Source organism: Coregonus lavaretus (genome assembly GCF_964263955.1).
Source record: "Coregonus lavaretus genome assembly, chromosome: 20".
In the NCBI taxonomy this organism is placed as follows: domain Eukaryota; kingdom Metazoa; phylum Chordata; class Actinopteri; order Salmoniformes; family Salmonidae; genus Coregonus; species Coregonus lavaretus.
In genome coordinates, this window is record NC_140007.1 from 16411091 (window position 1) to 16427215 (window position 16125).

General features: G+C 44.0%; 1 pseudogene across 1 annotated transcript; it reads left to right on the top strand.

Moving 5' to 3' along the window:
- The first annotated feature begins 4388 nt into the window (after positions 1-4388).
- On the top strand, positions 4389-15205 carry LOC311147527 (glucocorticoid modulatory element-binding protein 2-like; annotated as a pseudogene). The gene is made up of 9 exons (XR_014615632.1): positions 4389-4578; positions 5012-5085; positions 10681-10805; positions 11076-11179; positions 11802-11959; positions 12072-12146; positions 12505-12642; positions 13736-13858; positions 14076-15205. The product of XR_014615632.1 is annotated as a glucocorticoid modulatory element-binding protein 2-like (transcript).
- Positions 15206-16125: the final 920 nt, after the last annotated feature.

Genomic DNA, 16125 nt, shown 5'->3' on the forward strand with positions numbered 1-16125 from the left:
ATGTTGTCAATATTATTTTGGGTGTAAGACAAAATACATATTCTGTCCACATGATCAGCATAGTAGAATAACTCAAATGCAGCTGAAAGTCTACTATAGTCAATTTTTTGTTTAAACAAATAGCTAGGTTTACATTCAATTGGCGACAGATTTTCATGGGAATATTCAAAAATCTGCATAAAAACAATATGCGCATTTTCACACCAGAGATGTTTTTCCATCTAATTGACTTGTTGCAGACAATGCGTGATGACATAATGCACATAAAAATACATTTTGCGGTTAAATTCCCATGTACCGAATAAAAAATACATGTTAAATGGGATTCCATCACATTTTGAACTCTACTGATGGATTTATCACAAAAAATGTTTTGTGTTATATAGCGAGTGTGCCCACTCTGGTATTGGCAAGTGCGCTCTGGTCAACAGCGTTTTCTGTGCACTCTTGGTTAGCCGCTTGCGCGCACGAAGCCTATAGCCTACATTATGAGATTATAATATGCATAAACATAATATTTCCCTGCCGCTGGACAAAAGAGCGATATTATTTTGTATTTTTCAAACGGCAGCCAAGCATCGATTATCATGTCACCAAAATAAGACCCTAGATATTTATTGGAAAGGAGCAGAAAACTCATCCACCATCTTGTACTTTCACCACCCTGTGGGAAAGGAGCATCAAGCTCATCACTTCGCACTTTCACCACCCCCTGTGAAGTTCATCATAATTTATTTAATCTGTACCTTAAAAAACTGCATGCTCTCCGGACGAGTCGTAGTTGGAGGACCACACAACATGTCATCGCGTGACTCCAAATTAACTTCGATATGACGGTTATCGTAACAATATTTGCGCATAAGCATTTTCACCGGCATTTCTCGTATAATGAATTTTACAGACACAAAAAATCTCACCTTGTCTAGAATATTTAGTTTAGTCGACATTTGGACAACTCTGTTTCAATCAGTCCTGTCAGGACATTTTTTATCCGACATGTACTTTACTCGCATAAAAAGGTTGGATGTAAACCTAGCTAGTGAAAGCGAGCACTTTTGTCACCCCAGATGAATAGGAGAAACCTATTCATAGTTATCATTCGTGGTTAGTTATCAATATCTCTGCTGTCACATTCTCAACATTTAGGCTTTGTTTTCAAGTTGGTGCTAAATATAGCATAAACATGCAGTCAGGCATGCCACAATACATGCCATCATGGTGGGAGGAAAAATATAGAAAATATAAATATAAATAGTGACATGAGGAATAAATACACACTGAATAACGAATAACAATAACATGGCTATATACAGGCAGTAGCCTACCAGTACCTAGTCATCTTCTATCCACATGACCCCATGATGATTTCATGGGATCCATAATTTCATTAGAGAACTTTGTAGCCTACCCATAATGATACATTGTTCATGTCCCTTCCACATACAGTGCATTTGGAAAGTATTCAGACCCATTGATTTTTTCCACATTTTGTTACATTACAGCCTTATTCTAAAATGGATTAAATCTATTTTTATCCTTATCAATCTACACACAATACCCCATAATGACAAAGCAAAAACAGGTTTTTAGAAATGTTTGCGAATTTATTACAAATAAAAAACGGAAATATTTCATTTACATAAGAATTCAGACCCTTTACTCAGCACTTTGTTGAAGCTCCTTTGGCAGCGATTACAGCCTCGAGTCTTCTTGGATATGACGCTACAAGCTTGGCACACCTGTATTTGGGGAGTTTCTCCCATTCTTCTCTGCAAATCCTCTCAATCTCTGTCAGGTTGGATGGGGAGTGTCGCTGCACAGCTATTTTCAGGTCTCTCCAGAGATATTCGATCGGGTTCAAGTCCGGGCTCTGTCTGGGCCACTCAAGGACATTCAGAGACTTGTCCAAAAGCCACTCCTGCGTTGTCTTGGCTGTGTGCTTAGGGTCGTTGTCCTGTTGGAAGGTGAACCTTTGCCCCAGTCTGAGGTCCTGAGCACTCTGGAGCATGTTTTCATCAAGGATCTCTCTGTACTTTGCGCCGTTCATCTTTCCCTCAATCCTGACTAGTCTCCCAGTCCCTGCCACTGAAAAACAACCCCACAGCATGATGCTGCCACCACCATGCTTCACCGTAGGGATGGTGCCAGGTTTCTTCCAGACGTGACGCTTGGCATTCAAGAGTTCAATCTTGGTTTCATCAGACCAGATAAACTTGTTTCTCATGGTCTGAGAGTCCTTTAGGTGCCTTTTGGCAAACTCCAAGCGGGCTGTCATGTGCCTTTTACTGAGGAGTGGCTTCCGTCTGGCCGCTATACCATAAAGGCCTGATTGGTGGAGTGCTGCAGAGATGGTTGTCCTTCTGGAAGGTTCTCCCATCTCCACAGAGGAACTCTGGAGCTCTGTCAGAGTGACCATCGGGTTCTTGGTCACCTCCCTGACCAAGGCCCTTCTCCCCCGATTGCTCAGTTTGGCCGGGCGGCCAGCTCTAGGAAGAGTCTTGGTGGTTCCAAACTTATTCCATTTAAGAATGATGGAGGCCACTGTGTTCTTGGGGACCTTCAATGCTGCAGAAATGTTTTGGGTACCCTTCCCCAGATCTGTGCCTCGACACAATCCTGTCTCGGAGCTCTACTGACAACTACGGTTTTTGCTCTGAAATGCACTGTCAACTGTGGGACCTTATATAGACAGGTGTGTGCCTTTCCAAATCATGTCCAATAAATTGAATTTACCACATGTGGACTCCAATCAAGTTGTAGAAACATCTCAAGGATTACCAATGGAAACATTAATTTCGAAGTCTCATAGTAAAGTGTCTGAATACTTATGTAACATTTCTAAAAACCTGTTTTTGCTTTGTCATTATGGGGTATTGTGTGTAGATTGATGAGGAAAAAAAGTAATTTAAGAAATTTTAGAATAAGTCTGTAACGTAACAAAATGTGGAAAAAGTAAAGGGGTCTGAATACTTTCCGAATGCACTGTAAGCCAACAATACAGAGGAGTAATGTGTCTACACATTATGCATTGTATTTTATTTGATGGACTAGGTTACATGACAGGCCAGCACCCATAAACCAACTAGGCCAATAGCTCAATAATCTGTAACCAGGACCAATCATGATTGACTATTGTCCTAACTGACCCATCCATGTCAAATAGTTATTGATATTGTCAAAGATACAATTAAACATGAAAGTGGTAACTAACACATGGTGTTTGTTATTAATTAATTACTTTTATACGGGCAAATCCTTGAATGGTATTTTACAGACCAGTTGAAATTAATATTCAATACTGGCAAAGACAAACTTATTTATTTATTATATATTTGCTTAAATATTTGTTTCTTGGGACATTATAATCTAATAAATATGAAATGTATGTCAATATCCAATTAATTATATTACTCCAAATCGATTGCCAAACTCTGTATCACGACTATGGAACTCTGTGATAGCACCATCAGTGACTGCGCAAAACCGACGCCCGTAAACATCTCGCTTTGAGCAACGTTAGCGAAAGCAGCTAACTAGCTTTATTCTTGAGCACTGCAACAGTAGCAGCCATTTCTGAAATCTGAAAACAAAAGGTAAAACGAGCATTTATTCCAATATTGTCACATTAGTTAGCTAACTACTATAAAAACAAGCAGTTACATTCTGTAGCTAGTTAACAAGCAATCAACTGCTCCAGGCTCACGATGCAAGCTAGCTAGTAGCAGAACGTAAACACTGCATGCTTCAATCTGGCCGTCGTCGTAACGTGCGTGCCGTGCTAGTTAAAGATTACGTTATTTTATCACCACGACGTAGTGATCGCTTTCTGTGCGTGAACTGGCAAGCTAAAACGTAGCTTCAGCCTGTGAAATGAAATTTACAAATGTATGGTTTAGCTAGCATTGTAAAATATCCAGCTGAAGAAGTCTCCCTATCTGTATCTGCATGCCTTGTTTGGGCCTGGTTTGCCTGCTAAACACTTAGCTAACTAACTAGTTAACTAACTAACTAACTAGCTACTTAGCAAACGTCTTATGCCATAAATAATGTTGTTGCTAGCCACAGCACAGAACAAGCTGCAATGAAAACTGTGTAGGTAACAACTAGCTAGCTCAATAATAGCATTGATTCCATATTTCTTAGTTAGCCAGGCCCTCGCCGCAACATTTATCACTAGCTAGCTACCAAGCTACGTAGCCAATTGAAACGGCCCTATTCAAGCCAAGCTTATGATCACTACCACCATAATCACCCCTGTAAGGTCAGTTGGTGGTAGCCACAATGAAGAGCGCAATAGCTTCTGTCAATGACCAATAGCCCACCTTATATCTCATGCAAGCTAAACCAGCCTAGAAGACATTGAAGGGAGATGTGCTCTTGAATTACAAATGTCATCATTAGCACACAACTGTGTCTGTTCATATCACTCAGTGAGACCGCAACCTCCCTCATGGCATCATCTGAGGTCAATGTTCATGTGGAGGAGGTGGTAGTCGTGACAACATCGGATGGAGCAGCGGAGGGCTCGGCTGCAGAGGTGAAGACTGTGCTGGTGGCTACAGAGCTGACCCAGCCGGGGTGAGTAGTGGACACACTAGAGCTATGTATGAGCATCAGTGAATTCCCATGACCGCTTCTCCAGCCCAGCCAGGGAAGTGTTAGAGCTTGATACACAACGAATTAGTTGATTGGGTATTTACCATACACACAAACCTCAGTCATTTGAGTCAGTGATACCCCTTAGGCCTATACCTTATGTTACATAACACTATTTAGTGACGAGTTGTTCCTAGTCAGGTTACATATATTCAAAAGGTCAACCCTACTGGTTGTAGTAGGTTTGTAATCAAGTGTACCACTACCAAAGACGGTCATAGACTGTACTTTGGTAGTGGTACGCTTGATTGTACCCTCTCATCTGGGGTGCTGCATATTGTCTTTGGTTTAGCACTCACTGAAGTTTGTCTATGGTTTATAGACTCATTGGAGTTTCTCGATCTATGCCATTCAGGGAGGAACTTGCAGATGGAAGCATTGAGTCTGAAACCGATGCCACCAGCACTTTGACAAAGGAGGCAGTCTTAGGTAAAGTGTGAAGTTACAGTGCATTCTGAAATATTCAGACCCCTTGACTTTTTCCACATTTTGTTACGTTACAGCCTTATTCTAAAATCTATTAAATAGTTTTTTTCCCTCATCAATCTACACACAATACCCCATAATGACAATGCAAAAACAATTAAAAAAAACATTTAGCTAATTTATTAAAATAAGAAAACTGAAAAATCACATTCAGAAACTTGTCCAAAAGCCACTCCTGCGTTGTCTTGGCTGTCTGCTTAGGGTCGTTGGCCTGTTGGAAGGTTAACCTTCGCCCCAGTCGGAGGTCCTGAGCACTCTGGAGCAGGTTTTCATCAAGGATCTCTCTGTACTTTGCACCATTCATCTTTCCCTCGATCCTGACTAGTCTCCCTGTCCCTGCCGCTGAAAAACATCCCCACAGCCTCATGCTGCAACGACCATGCTTCACCGTAGGGATGGGGCCAGGTTTCCTCCAGACGTGACGCTTGGCATTCAGGCCAAAGAGTTCAATCTTGGTTTCATCAGACCAGAGAATCTTGTTTCTCATGGTCTGAGTGTCCTTTAGGTGCCTTTTGGCAAACTCCAAGCGGGCTGTCATGTGCCTTTTACTGATTAGTGGCTTCCGTCTGGCCACTCTACCATAAAAGGCCTGATTGGTGGAGTGCTGCAGAGATGGTTGTTCTTCTGGAAGGTTCTCCCATCTCCACAGAGGAACTCAGGAGCTCTGTCAAAATGACCATCGGGTTCTTGGTCACCTCCCTGACCAAGGCCCTTCTCCCCCGATTGCTCAGTTTGGCCGGGCGGCTAGCTCTAGGAAGAGTCTTGGTGGTTCCAAACTTCTTCCATTTAAGAATGTATTTTATTTTTATTTCACCTTTATTTAACCAGGTAAGACAGTTGAGAACAAGTTCTCATTTACAACTGCGACCTGGCCAAGATAAAGCAAAGCAGTGCGATTAAAAACAACAACAACACAGAGTTACATATGGAATAAACAAAACGTACAGTCAATAACACAATAGAAAATCTATATACAGTGTGTGTAAATGTAGTAAGTTATGGAGGTAAGGCAATAAATAGGCCATAGTGCAAAATTAATTAAGTATTAACACTGGAGTGATAGATGTGCAGAAGATGATGTGCAAATAGAGATACTGGGGTGCAAATGAGCAAAATAAATAACAATATAAATAACAATATGGGGATGAGGTAGTTGGGTGGGCTAATTACAGATGGGCTGTGTACAGGTGCAGTGATCGGTAAGCTGCTCAAAGATAGTGAGGGAGGTAAGTGTCTCCAGCTTCAGAGATTTTTGCAGTTCGTTCCAGTCATTTGCAGCAGAGAACTGGAAGGAATGGCGGCCAAAGGAGGTGTTGGCTTTGGGGATGACCAGTGAGATATATCTGCTGGAACGCATACTACGGGTGGGTGTTGCTATGGTGACCAATAAGCTAAGATAAGGCAGGGATTTGCCTAGAAGTGATTTATAGATGACCTGGAGCCAGTGGGTTTGGCGACGAATATGTAGTGAGGGCCAGCCAACGAGAGCGTACAGGTCACAATGATGGGTAGTATATGGGGCTTTGGTGACAAAACGGATGGCACTGTGATAGACTACATCCAATTTGCTGAGTAGAGTGTTGGAAGCTATTTTGTAAATGACATCGCCGAAGTCAAGGATCGGTAGGATAGTCCGTTTTACGAGGGCATGTTTAGCAGCATGAGTGAAGAAGGCTTTGTTGCGAAATAGCAAGCCGATTCTAGATTTAACTTTGGATTGGAGATGCTTAATGTGAGTCTGGAAGGAGAGTTTACGGTCTAACCAGACACCTAGGTATTTGTAGTTGTTCACATATTCTAAGTCAGACCCGCCGAGAGTAGTGATTCTAGTCGGGTGGGCGGGTGCAAGCAGCGTTCGATTGAAGAGCATGTTTAGTTTTACTAGCGTTTAAGAGCAGTTGGAGGCCACGGAAGGAGTGTTGTATGGCATTGAAGCTCGTTTTGGAGGTTTGTTAACACAGTGTCCGATGAAGGGCCAGATGTATACAAAATGGTGTCGTCTGCATAGAGGTGGATCTGAGAGTCACCAGCAGCAAGAGTGACATCATTGATATACACAGAGAATAGAGTCGGCCCGAGAATTGGGGGTGCAGAGCTGGTGGCCGGGGTAGGGGTAGCCAGGTGGAAAGCATGGCCAGCCGTAGCAAAATGCTTATTGAAATTCTCGATTATCGTAGATTTATCAGTGGTGACAGTGTTTCCTAGCCTCAGTGCAGTGGGTAGCTGGGAGGAGGTGCTCTTATTCTCCATGGACTTTACAGTGTCCCAAAACTTTTTGGAGTTAGTACTACAGGATGCACATTTCTGTTTGAAAAAGCTAGCCTTTGCTTTCCTAACTGATTGTGTATATTGGTTCCTGACTTCCCTGAAAAGTTGCATATCGCGGGGGCTGTTCGATGCTAATGCAGTACGCCACAGGATGTTTTTGTGCTGGTCAAGGGCAGTCAAGTCTGGGGTGAACCAGGGGCTATATCTGTTCTTAGTTCTACATTTTTTGAATGGAGTATGCTTATTTAAGATGGAGTGGAAAGCACTTTTGAAGAACATCCAGGCATCCTCTACTGACGGAATGAGGTCAATATCCATCCAGGATACCCGGGCCAGGTCAATTAGAAAGGCCTGCTCGCTGAAGTGTTTTAGGGAGTGTTTGACAGTGATGAGGGGTGGTCGTTTGACCACGGACCCATTACGGACGCAGGCAATGAGGCAGTGATCGCTGAGATCCTTGTTGAAGACAGCGGAGGTGTATTTAGAGGGTAAATTAGTCAGGATGATATCTATGAGGGTGCCCATGTTTACGGATTTAGGGTTGTACCTGGTATGTTCCTTGATAATTAGTGTGAGATTGAGGGCATCTAGTTTAGGTTGTAGGTTGGCCGGGGTGTTAAGCATATCCCAGTTTAGGTCACCAAGCAGTATGAACTCTGAGGATAGATGGGGGGCAAGCAATTCACATATGGTGTCCAGGGCACAACTGGGGGCTGAGGGGGGTCTGTAGCAAGCGGCAAAAGTGAGAGACTTATTTCTGGAAAGGTGGATTTTTAGAAGTAGAAGCTCAAACTGTTTGGGCACAGACCTGGATAGTATGATAGAGCTCTGCAGGCTATCTCTACAGTAGATTGCAACTCTGCCCCCTTTGGCAGTTCTATCTAGACGGAAAATGTTGTAATTCGGGATGGAAATGTCTGAATTTTTGGTGGCCTTCCTAAGGCAGGATTCAGACACTGCTAGAACATCAGGGTTGGCAGAGTGTGCTAACGCAGTGAATAACTCAAACTTGGGGAGGAGGCTTCTGATGTTAACATGCAAGAAACCAAGGCTTTTACGGTTACAGAAGTCAACAAATGATAGCGCCTGGGGAGTAGGAGTGATACTGGGGGCTACAGGGCCTGGGTTAACCTCTACATCACCAGAGGAACAGAGGAGGAATAGAATAAGGATACGGCTAAAGGCTTTAAGAACTGGTCTTCTAGTGCGTTGGGTACAGAGAATAAAAGGGGCAGATTTCCGGGCGTTTTAGAATAGATTCAGGGCATTATGTACAGACAAGGATATGGAAGGATATGAGTACAGTGGAGGTAAACCTAAGCGTTGGGTAACGATGAAAGCGATAGCATCACTGGAGGCAGCGATTTGAGCCGTTCTCCGCGTGTATGGGGGGTGGGACAATGGAGCTCTCTGAGGCTGGTTGAGCGGGACTGGGGGCTCTACAGTGAAATTGTATAATAAGAACTAACCGGAACAGCAATAGGCAAGGCATATTGACATGGGAGAGAGGCATAAAGCAATCACAGGTGTTATTCGAGAGAGCTAAGACAACAACTGGTAATGGCGACGAAAGTTTGGGCTGAGGCTAAACAGATAAACAGGACAGGGTACCGTGTAAAGGAACAGTCCAGCAGGCATCAGCTGTGTAGCTGAGTGATCATAAGGTCCAGTGAACAGCAATAGGTAAGTCCGGGAGCAGTTCGTAGGCTGCTACAGCACAGGCGAGCAGGAGGCACGGCTGTTGATTGCGCGTGCTAGCGGGCCGGGGCTAGCAGATGGATCTTCGTGGTCGTCGCAATGGGAAGCCTGTTGAAACCACATCAGACGATTACGTCGGCAGACCAGTCATGATGGATCAGCGGGGCTCCGTGTCGACAATAGGAGGTCCCGAATGTAGAATGATGGAGGCCACTGTGTTCTTGGGGACCTTAAATGCTGCAGAAATGTTTTGGTACCCTTCCCCAGATCTGTGCCTCGACACAATCCTGTCTCGGAGCTCTACGGACAAGTCATTCGACATCATGGCTTGGTTTTTGCTCTGACATGCACTGTCAACTGTGGGACCTTATATAGACAGGTGTGTGCCTTTCCAAATCATGTCCAATCAATTGAATTTACCACAGGTGGACTCCAATCAAGTTGTGGACACATTTTAAGGATGATCAATGGAAACAGGATGCACCTGAGCTCAACTTCGAGTCTCATAGCAAAGGGTCTGAATACTTATGTAAATAAGGTATGTCTGTTTTTTATTTTTGATAAATTTGCTAACATTTCTGTTTTCGCTTTGTCATTATGCGGTATTGTGTGTAGATTGATGAGGAAAAAAAGTATTTAATCAATTTTAGAATAAGGCTATAATGTAACAAAATGTGGAAATAAGCGAAGGGGTCTGAATACACCGAATGCACTGTATATAATGGATCATTCTTGATACACACGGGAAACTGTTGAGTGTGAAAAACCCAGCAGCGTTGCAGTTCTTGACACAATCCGGTGCGCCTGGCACCTACTACCATACCCTGTTCAAAGCACTTAAATCCCTAAATCCCTTTTGTAGGTGCCAGGCGCACCGGTTTGTGTCAAGAACTGCAATGCTGCTGGGGTTTCCACACTCAACAGTTTCCCGTGTGTATCAAGAATGGTCGACCACCCAAAGGACAGCCAGCCAACTTGACACAACCGTGGGAAGCATTGGAGTCAACATGGGCCAGCATCCCTGTGGAAAGCTTTCGATGCCTTGTAGAGTTTTTCTTTCATTATTCTTTATCTGGCATTAGTGCGTAAGCCTAAGCTTTAGGGACTAACTGTATGCATGCCAAATACACACCAAATGCTTTTGGGAACTTGGGCAGAAAAAGTTAACGTCGATCCACTGAGGCAAAAAAGAAAATGTTGGCGTTTAATTCAATAAGACAAAAGCAGGTGGGGATGTCACTGTTAGAAATTTTTTGTTTCAGCAAAACATTAGGCTACTGTTCAATAGGCCTAAATATTCAACAAAATAAATGAAGAAATGTTGAAGAAAAACGTCATTGTTCAAGAGAAAAAAAGGGAACTGTACAGCTCATTTTCTAAATTTGCAGGTAAGGTAAGGGTGCGAGTCTCAGATTTTCACTTTATCACATATATTCGGGCGGTTGTGGACTGGTTATTAGCAATTGCTGGTGGGTGCGAGTGAACAAACAGCTAACCCGCACATCACCACTGTATGTGTATTTTGAAACAATCAAACAAAATGACTGAAGTGTTATGTGTCTGTCTAAGCAGTGAAGCTGTCCGGTGAGATGGATGTGGAGGCTGATATGGTCTACCCAATCACCTGTGGGGACGTGAAGGCCACCCTGGTCTGGAAGAAGTTTGTTTGTCCAGGCATCAACATCAAATGTGTCCAAGTAAGTCTGATTTAACTCACTTTAGCCATTTTTTAAACTTAACTCAGTCCTATCGGATCATGATTTGGAGGTTTCTTAGCCTTGTGATATGCACACCAAGGATGGAACCATGGAGGTACTGGTCCGTGTTCATTAGGGCACAAAATGGAAGGCACTACCTGAACTTGTCCAATAAGAAATGCTTTTTAAAATATTTTTTGTGTACACCGTTTTGCTACGGTGTGCACTAATGAAAACAACCCAGATGACATCTGTCTATCTGTGTTCCAGTTCAATGAGCATCTTATCAGTCCCAAGGAGTTTGTCTATATGGCTGGGAAATCTACACTGAAAGACTGGAAGAGAGCCATCCGAGTGAACGGCACTATGATCAGGTCTGTGGCTTTGAAAGGATGCATACTTGGGTTTGCACAATACATTTATAATGTGAACCATATGGTCCTCCATGCAAATAATGTAGTATTCTCTTAGTTCCCACTGCTAAGCAAAGTGGAAATGTAGATCAAAAAGTTGCTACATCCTTTGCGCATGTAATCATTGTGCAGTTCTCAAATGTGCCACACGATGGCACTATGACATAACATGATATCAGGTGATTTTAGGGCACTAGTTCAGAATGGCATTAGGCACCAAACTGAAGAAAAACATTTCAATTGGACTAAAAAAAGGAGGGGCTTCCTGGACTTATCCAATAAGAAACGCTTATTTTTGGCTTTCCGTTGCAAAACCTTTTAAAACGTTTCCCGTTGCGTGCCCTAATGCCCTAGCACTACACAGCTGATTGAAATAACCAACTTATCATCAAGCTTTGATTTTTTTGAATCAGCTGTGTAGAGCTAGGGCAAAAACCAAAACGTGTACTCAAGGGGGACCCCAGGACTGACTTTGGGAAACCCTGCCCTAATGAACACATCACTGCACTTTGTCAGTGAAAAAAATACTTTCTCTGATGCTGTCTGGCAGCGAAATAATGGTGTATAATACAATTCCCCATAGGAAAATCATGGACTCTGGCGAGCTGGATTTCTACCAGCACTCCAAAGTGTGCTCCAACACATGCCGCAGTACCAAGATTAACCTGGTGGGGACCAGAGTGTCACTCAGAAGCCAGCAGTCCACTGACTACGTCCCGGTCACCCCCTCCGCAGCCGACGGTAAACACACACACAAATAGACACACGCCTTGATTCCCTCAAACCCTCTTATGTGTGGAATTTTTTTTGTAACATGTTAAGGTATTCAAATCTTACGATGCTGTTGTTCTAGTGAACGGATCACCAGCCACGTTTCCAACAGAAGTATCATCAGACGACACCACGGAATGGGTCACGGCCATAGGAGGTGAGTTTGAACTCTGAGTTATCATTTTAAATGTCAAAAGTTTCTAGCTTGCCTTCTTCTTTCCAACTGACCACTATGCTTAGAAATGAGGCTAGGTGACCGCTCAAAGTTCAATAATCAGACACACAATCAGGTAATGGGCCCACTATTTGTCTAATCACCTGACACAGTGCTAAAGCACTTAGATCCATTGACAATTATAATTGTGACCATGTTGTACACTGACTCTCTATTTACTGGCCATTCACAAGTCTAGCAATCAGGCTTAAACAGTGCTTTATCAAACTCTCTGAATATCTATTTGAGGCTATATAGTTGATTGTATAGAAGCGACTGGTGTGTGTTTGCATTGTTCCAGAGGACTCTGTGACGTTCTGGAGGGGTCTGAAGGAGGCGGGGCTGCTGGAGGAGGTGGTGGAGGACTTCCAGAAGGAGATCCAGGAGGTGCTGAAGAGCATGCAGGAGCGCATCACCGAGCCTCCCCTGCAAGTTAACGGTCAGTTTCATATTGTTCATGAGGGATATTTCACTCAAATATTTTTATAAAATGTTTTAATTACAGTATTTCACTCTGTAATATTGCTATACTAGCTTGTATGTTATGTGCTCAAACAAAAGTGAAACTTAAGCAAGGTCTTTGTTCAGAAGTGTTTCCCCCATTTATTGAACATCAAATCAAATCAAATTTTATTGGCCACATGCGCCGAATACAACAGGTGCAGACATTACAGTGAAATGCTTACTTACAGCCCTTAACCAACAGTGCATTTATTTTTAATAAAAAAGTAAAATAAAACAACAACAAAAAAGTGTTGAGAAAAAAATAGCAGAAGTAAAATAAAATAACAGTAGGGAGGCTATATATACAGGGGGGTACCGGTGCAGAGTCAATGTGCGGGGGCACCGGCTAGTTGAGGTAGATGAAGTAATATGTACATGTGGGTAGAGGTAAAGTGACTATGCATAAATAATTAACAGAGTATCAGCAGCGTAAAAAGATGGGGTGGGGGGGCAGTGCAAATAGTCCGGGTAGCCATGATTAGCTGTTCAGGAGTCTTATGGCTTGGGGGTAGAAGCTGTTGAGAGTATTTTGGACCTAGACTTGGCACACCTAGGGTGGCTGGAGTCTTTGACAATTTTGAGGGCCTTCCTCTGACACCGCCTGGTATAGAGGTCCTGGATGGCAGGAAGCTTGGCCCCAGTGATGTACTGGGCCGTACGCACTACCCTCTGTAGTGCCTTGCGGTCGGAGGCCAAGCAGTTGCCATACCAGGCGGTGATGCAACCAGTCAGGATGCTCTCGATGGTGCAGCTGTATAATTCTTTGAGGATCTGAGGACCCATGCCAAATCTTTTCAGTCTCCTGAGGGGGAATAGGCTTTGTCGTGCCCTCTTCACGACTGTCTTGGTGTGTTAGTTATGATAGTTCGTTGGTGATGTGGACACCAAGGAACTTGAAGCTCTCAACCTGTTCCACTACAGCCCCGTCGAGTCATGTGGGAGCTGTTGTTCTGCTGTCCTAATGCCATTCTAACTTCAATCCTGTCTTTTCATCTCCCTACTCTCTGTGTTGGACCTTGTCTTCTCAGACGCTGTGCTGCTGAACAACATAGTGCAGAACTTTGGCATGCTCGACCTGGTTAAGAAGGTGCTAGCCAGTCACAAGAGCCAGATGGACCACTATAGGGAGCAGTATTCACACAGTCTTGTCGGTGAGTTAAATGCTCACAATAACATTCTTCATTATTGTGTCTTTGAGTCCTTATTTTGTGTTTTTTATGGGGATTTTCTAGACAGTCTTTACACTCTTTTGTAGACGTCACTCTTTTTGTTGCAGCTGGCTTAAAAGCAGCTCCTTGAGGAAATAATGTGAAATGTTACTGTTTGGCCTTGGTGTGTATTACATTTGACCGCTGTCTCTTGCCGTAGCTCTGGAGCAGCAGTGTGACGAGCACAGGAAACGTGCCAAGGAGCTGAAGAGCAAATCCCAACACCTCAACAATGTCCTCATGACCCTGACCCCCGTGGCCACGCCACCCACGCCCAAATGTCCCCGCCTCACCCACGCCGTCTCAGGCCCCACCGTTATGTCCAGCGCCCCCACCCAGTTCACCCTGCCCCTCACCCAGCTGACGGACCTGCCTGCTGGGTGCAAAGTTCTCTCGATGGGTGGCGCGGCTGGTGCCGGCCAGCAGACCTACACAGTGCTGACGTCACCCGTGGGCGAGTTGAGGCCAGATGCCTCCAATCTGATGGTACTCTCCTCGGCCACCGCCGTTCAGGAGGGCGCCGCCCCCACCACGGCCTTCATCAAGATGGTCAGCCCGGGCTACCAGCTGATCACGCTGCCTGCCGCGCAGGGCACCCAGCTACAGGGCCTGGCGGGGGGCATGCTCCAGGACACCCCCACCATGGTGGCAATGCCCATGGGTAACAACGCGCTGCAGGGCACGGTGGCAGCAGTCACAGCATTGGAAACACAGGTGGACGTTCAGGTGCAGGAGGAGGTGGCACCAGAGACAGAGGAGCAGGAGGCCAAGGAGACAGTGGAGGTGGAGAGTTAGAGAGATGTACTACTCCTATATTATTAAAGACACAGCAGGAACTGAGGCCCCGTTTGTCCTCAATGGTTTAAGTGCTGGAACCAATGCCTGTATAGGTCTAGTGGTGTTGAACTATGAAGCACCCATCTCAGTAAAGCTCTGTAAAGATGACTTAAAACGAGCAGGGCATGTATAACAACGTATACATGCATTGCTCGTTTTACTCTAAGCACCAGCACGTGTGTATGGAGGTGAAAATGTCAGGGCAGAATTGACTTTGGAATTCAAAACACTGAATATTTTTCCAACATGCAAGTAGATGCCATCCCTGCTCAAAAGCCATGATCTTAACTCTTCTCAGGTGTCCATTTTCACTGGAGTGTATGTGCCATGTTCACATTATCTCTTTACATGATGCTAAAAATGTAGATTCTACAATGCTCGTCTTTCAATGTCAGAATTATTTTCCATTTCAGCGATGAATTAACTGTGTACAGTGGGGAAAAAATTTATTTAGTCAGCCACCAATTGTGCAAGTTCTCCCACTTAAAAAGATGAGAGAGGCCTGTAATTTTCATCATAGGTACACGTCAACTATGACAGACAAAATGAGAAAAAAAATCCAGAAAATCACATTGTAGGATTTTTAATGAATTTATTTGCAAATTATGGTGGAAAATAAGTATTTGGTCAATAACAAAAGTTTCTCAATACTTTGTTATATACCCTTTGTTGGCAATGACACAGGTCAAACGTTTTCTGTAAGTCTTCACAAGGTTTTCACACACTGTTGCTGGTATTTTGGCTCATTCCTCCATGCAGATCTCCTCTAGAGCAGTGATGTTTTGGGGCTGTCGCTGGGCAACACAGACTTTCAACTCCCTCCAAAGATTTTCTATGGGGTTGAGATCTGGAGACTGGCTAGGCCAGTCCAGGACCTTGAAATGCTTCTTACGAAGCCACTCCTTTGTTGCCCGGGCGGTGTGTTTGGGATCATTGTCATGCTGAAAGACCCAGCCACGTTTCATCTTCAATGCCCTTGCTGATGGAAGGAGGTTTTCACTCAAAATCTCACGATACATGGCCCCATTCATTCTTTCCTTTACACGGTCAGTCGTCCTGGTCCCTTTGCAAAAACAGCCCCAAAGCATGATGTTTCCACCCCATGCTTCACAGTAGGTATGGTGTTCTTTGGATGCAACTCAGCATTCTTTGTCCTCCAAACACGACGAGTTGAGTTTTTACCAAAAAGTTATATTTTGGTTTCATCTGACCATATGACATTCTCCCAATCCTCTTCTGGATCATCCAAATGCACTCTAGCAAACTTCAGACGGGCCTGGACATGTACTGGCTTAAGCAGGGGGACATGTCTGGCACTGCAAGATTTGAGTCCCTGGCGGCGTAGTGTGTTACTGATGGTAGACTTTGTTACT